Source organism: Oncorhynchus kisutch, linkage group LG2 (genome assembly GCF_002021735.2).
Source record: "Oncorhynchus kisutch isolate 150728-3 linkage group LG2, Okis_V2, whole genome shotgun sequence".
Classification (NCBI taxonomy): Eukaryota; Metazoa; Chordata; class Actinopteri; order Salmoniformes; family Salmonidae; genus Oncorhynchus; species Oncorhynchus kisutch.
This window is the reverse complement of record NC_034175.2, coordinates 54,667,823-54,673,617: the sequence shown is the minus strand read 5'-3', so window position 1 is coordinate 54,673,617 and position 5,795 is coordinate 54,667,823.

The window sequence follows — 5,795 nt, the reverse complement described above, 5'->3', positions numbered from 1 at the left end:
TCAGGTCTTACCAGCGTGCTTTCCCGTCTTCCTGTTTCTCTAGTTCTGTTTCCTAGTTTTCCCGGTTCTGACTATTCTGCCTGCCATCCTGTACCTGCCTGACTCTGACCTGATTACGAACCTCTGCCTGCCCTGAGCCTGCCTGCCACCCTGCACCTGCCTGACTCTAACCTGATCACAATCCCCTGCCTGTCCTCGACCTGCCCTTTGCCTGCCCCGTGTTAACAAGAAATAATCTGAGAACTGTACTATCCGCCTCCTGTGTCTGCATCTGAGTCATATCCTGAGTTGTGATAGACATGGAGAACTATACAGTTGGTCTATTTGCTTCTGAGTTAAACAGCACAAATCACTTACATCATTTTTAAAGTCTATGAACATGTAAGATAGTGGACCACACAGTCTATGTCCGCAGGGTGGGAACCATCAGAATGATTCAGGTGCAAAATGGTGGTATTTATTTAAGTGGTGCGTAGAAGGAATAAAGATGGAGCAAAAACATTAACATTAACAGACATAGATATATACTTGACTTTCAAAATAACAAATTACTTCCTCATACAGCTGAGTTAAAGAGAGCCCAGTACTGGGACAACATGTCACTTATACCTCAAATGTGCAACCTGACAAAAGTTCAACCTCTAACTGGGATAATCCAAAAGGAAACTGAACAGGTATTTTTTAAATTAACGTCAGCAATTCCTTCAATCTCAAATGTCGTCATATCACTGGCTAGGACATAACTTCATACATACATTCAACAAATACATCTTTATTATGACCTGGCTATATGATATGATGATTTGCATACCACACCCCCTGCAGGGCAGTGGGTGCCACGAGCTCTTGGGGACCCCCTGGAGTTTGTGGCCCTCCCCAGATGGCATATGAACACGTCGTAAGCCATGGCAAAACATCAAATTACAGAAAATTGTGAAATAATGAATGCTTTGGTAATACATGTAACTATTTATTTATGAATATAGTTTATGTAATGCTTTTGCAGACTCGAAACACTGATCAAAGCCAACTTTTTTGCTTCGTTACCCATAAATTGGGGCGTCAAGTGTAGCCTAGTGGTTAGAGCATTGGACTAGTAATCGAAAGGTTGCAAGTTCAAATCCCCAAGCTGACCAGAGTAACCCACTGTTCCTAGGCCGTCATTGAAAATAAGAATTCGTTCTTAACTGACTTGCCTAGTAAAATAAAGGTAAAATAAAAATGGAGGTGTCTTTAAAGTCGTGGCCCACCATAAGGTTTGACCAAAGAACAAGTCAAAAATATTAATAAAACTTCTTCAAAACATTCAACTGAATGTACTTTTGAGTATGGCTTTTTGTGACCAATTTTTATACATTTTCTGTGTAATTATGAAGCTATTTGTAGCAATGCAGAGGTTTTTCTGGATCAAAAAGGGGCATAGATGGTGGCCATGGCAGGGGGCGTGGCAATGGGCGCAGTTGGTCGAATATGTGGCTGAATTCTGTCCAGACCCTGGGAAAGATATTTTGAGAACCTTATCTCGGCATCAAACAGAAAATGTTGCAGCTTTGAAGCTCTTCCCTATAATTCTACACATTTTGTCATGGATCATGACGCTAGCGCTGATTGGAATATGTTTCGAGACTACGCCGATAACATTAGAAAATGCATTGGTGACATTGTCCCCAAAGTGAGTGTTCACTGCTTCCCCAATCAAAAGCCTTGGATTAACACAGAGGATGGTTCTCAATTCAGCACAGGGCTACTGCACACAGAGGCAACCATGAGGCTACGGCCGAGGACAGGAATAAGTTCAAGAAGTTCCTTTATGACCTCCGTAGATTAATCTAACGAGCAAAAGGACAATATTGGAAAAGGGTAGAATTATATTACAAAGGCTCCGCAGCCCACCCCAAGTGACAGGGGCTCCAATCCATTACGGATTACAAAGGAAGACCCAACTGTGATCTGCCTAACGATGCCTCTCTACCAGACCAACTCCATGCATTGTATGAACACTTTGACAACAACAACATCTTGCCCGGTGTGAGGCCCGTCACCAACCCAGAGGATTGTGTGATCTTACTCTCTGAGTCTGACGTGAGAAAGGTCTACCGCCCTGTAGCACTCACTTCTGTAATCCTGAAGTGCTTTGAGAGGCTGGTTACGGCACACATTAACTCCACCATCCCAGACACCCTAGACCCACTCCAATTTGCATACCGCACCAGTACATCCATAGATTATGCAATCTCAATTGCTCTCCACACTGCCCTCACCCACCTAGATAAGAATAATACCTATGTGAGAATGCTGTTCATTGACTACAGCTCAGCGTTCAACGCCATTGTCCCCTCCAAGCTCGTCACCAAGCATAGGACACTGGGTCTGAACATCTCCCCTTTGAAACTGGATCCTGGACTTCCTGGCGGGCCGAAGCCAGGTGGTGAGGGTAGTGTGGTGGTGAGGGGTGTATGCTTAGTCCCTCTACTCCCTGTTCACCCACGACTGCGTGGCCAAGCATGACTCCAACACCATCATCAAGTCACGCTCCCATCCACATCGACGGGGCTGAAGTGGAGCAGGTCGAGAGCTTCAAGTTCCTTCGGTCTCCCAATCACTAAAGACTTAAATTGGTCCAAACAAAAACGCACAGTCGTGAAGAAAGCGTGGCATTTCTTCACAACTGTGCGTTTGTGTTTCAAACATGGAGGTTGAAAAAGTTTCCCCCTCAAATCCTCAAAAAGTTATACAGCTGTACCATTGAGAGCATATTGACTGACTGCATCACAGACTGGTATGGCAATAACACTGCCTTCACATTGTGCTACAGAGGGTGGTGCAGATAGACCAGTACATCACTGGGGCTGAGGTTCTTGCCATTCAGGACATCTATATCAAGCAGTGTGGAACGAAAGCCTGGAAAATCATTAAAGACACCAGCCACCAAGCCATCGACTATTCTCTCTGCTTCTGCATGGCAAGCGGTACCTGTGCATCAAGTCTGAGACCAAGAGGCTCTTGAACAGCTTCTATCCCCAAACAATGAGACAGATAAATAGCAAACAAAAGAACTACATGGACTGAGTTAATCTTTATTGACCTTTTTAGTTTTGCACTGTCTCTATGCACATTCACAAGGTCCTTGTCACGTCCTGACCTTAGTTCCTTTTTTATGTCTCTATTTTGGTTTGGTCAGGGCGAGAGTTGGGGTGGGCATTCTAGGTTTTGTACTTCTATGTGTTTGGCCTGGTATGGTTCCCAATCAGAGACAGCTGTCAATCGTTGTCTCTGATTGAGAACCATACTTAGGTAGCCTGTTCCCACCTGTGTTTGTGGGTAGTTGTTTTCTGTTTTTGTGTCTGCACCAGACAGAACTGTTTCGATTTCGGTCTCTTGCCTAGTCACCTTACCCCTATACATATCTACCTCCATCACTCCAGTATCCCTGCACATTGTAAATATGGTATTGGAACCAGTGGAGACTGCTTAGAGAGGACGGCTCATAATAATGGCTGGAACAGAGCAAATTAAATGGCATCAGACACATGGTACTTGAAAATATAATTTTTCTGATTTAAAGCTAATTTCCTGCTATTCTATACATTTAGCCATTAAGCTAACAGAGAATTTTTCACATACAGTACCAGTCAAACGTTTGGACATCTACTCATTCAAGGGTTTTTCTTTATTTGTACTTTTTTCTACATTGTAGAACAACAGTGAAGACATCAAAACTATGATATAACACATATGGAATCATTTAGTAACCAAAAAAGTGTTAAATAAATACAAATATATTCTTCAAAGTAGCCACCCTTTGCCTTGAGGACAGCTTTGCACACTCTTGGCATTCTCTCATCCGGCTTCATAATGTAGTCACCTGGACAGCATTTCAATTAACAGGTGTGCCCTGTTAAAAGTTCATTTGTGGAATTTCTTTCCTTCCTAATGAGTTTGAGCCAATCAGTTCTGTTGTGACAAGGTAGGGGTAGTATACAGAAGATAGCCCTATTTGGTAAAAGACCAAGTCCATATTATGGCAAGAACAGCTCAAATAAGCAACGGTAAAAGACAGTCCATCATTACTCTGACATGAAGGTCAGTCAATTCGGAAAAAGTCAAGAACTTTGAAAGTTTCTTCAAGTGCAGTCTCAAAAACCATCAAGCGCTATGATGAAACTAGCTTTCATGAAGACTGGAAAGAAAGACCCAGAGTGACCTCTGCTGAAGAGGACAAGTTCATTAGAGTAACTGCACCTCAGATTGCAACCCAAATAAAGGCTTCACAGAGTTCAAGTAACAGACACATCTCAACATCAACTGTTCAGAGGAGAATGTGGGTATCAGGCCTTCAGGGTAGAATTGCTGCAAAGAAACCACTACTAAAAGACACCAATAAGAAGAAGAGACTTTCTTGGGCCAAGAAACATGAGCAATGGACATTTGACCAGTTGGAATCTGTTCTTTGATCCAAATTTGAGATTTTTGGTTCCAACCGCTGTGTCTTTGTGAGACACAGAGTAGGTGAGAGGGTGATCTCTGCATGTGTAGTTCCCACCGTGAAGCATTGAGGAAGAGGTGTGATAGTGTGGGGGTGCTTTGCTGGTGACACTGTCTGTGATTTATTTAGATTTTAAGGCACACTTATCCAGCATGACTACCACAGCCTTCTGCAGCAATACGCCACCCCATCTGGTTTGCGCTTAGTGAGACTATCATTTGTTTTTCAACAGGACAATGACCCAAAACACACCTCCAGGCTGTGTAAGGGCTATTTGACCAAGAAGGAGAGTGATGGATTGCTGCATCAGATGACCTGGCCTTCACAATCGCCCGACCTCAACCCAATTGAGATGGTTTGGGATGAGTTGGACCGCAGAGTGAAGGAAAAGCAGCCAACAAGTGCTCAGCATATGTGGGAACTCCTTCAAGACTGTTGGAAAAGCATTCTGTCATCAAGGCAATGGGTGGCTACTTTGAAGAATCTAAAATCTTAAATATATTTTTACAACACTTTTTTTGTTACTACATGATTCTATATGTGTTATTTCATAGTTTTTATGTCTTCACTATTATTCTACAATGTAGTTAATAGTAAAAAATAATGAAAAACCCTTGAATTTCTTGGTGTGTCCAAACTTGGTGTGTCCAAGTACATTTCTTGCATTTCTATGCATTTTGACATGACTAATACTGTGTTCTTATGCTCAAACATAATCAAATCAATGTGGGTATGATTTTCTATCTTTTCTTTTGTTGATTGTAAGTTCTCAAGTTATTATAGGCTAATATAAAAAAATATCTAGATCCCATTTTATTTTCAAAATACTTTATATATGGTTTTAGTCATTTAAGTTTACAGTGAAAGCATTTTTCCATCCCAAAAATGTATTTAATTGTTTTATTTTAAATGGCATCCTGCAACCCACCTGGACCCCTGCCGATGCGACCAGTGGTGTAGTGGAGGGTGAACACTAGAAAACCAGTTCACCCACTTTTTTTTTGCTTTACAGTTTACACACCTTTTGCAGAAAAATACATTAAAATTAGAATGAGCGTTACATTTTCACCACCCCATTTTTTTTTTTACCACTAGACTACTCCATTGGCCGTGACCTACAAGTGAGTCCTGACCCACAGTTTGGGAACCACGGGGCTAGTATATGAAAGGATCGAGAATTTGAACCGAAATTGTGATACAATCATTGGATAAATCTAGAAAGTAAAAACCGTTCCAACGATCTTCTGCGACTGAATATTATTGGTCCTGGATGGCATGATATTTGCATAGACTTGCCTCCATGGACGAA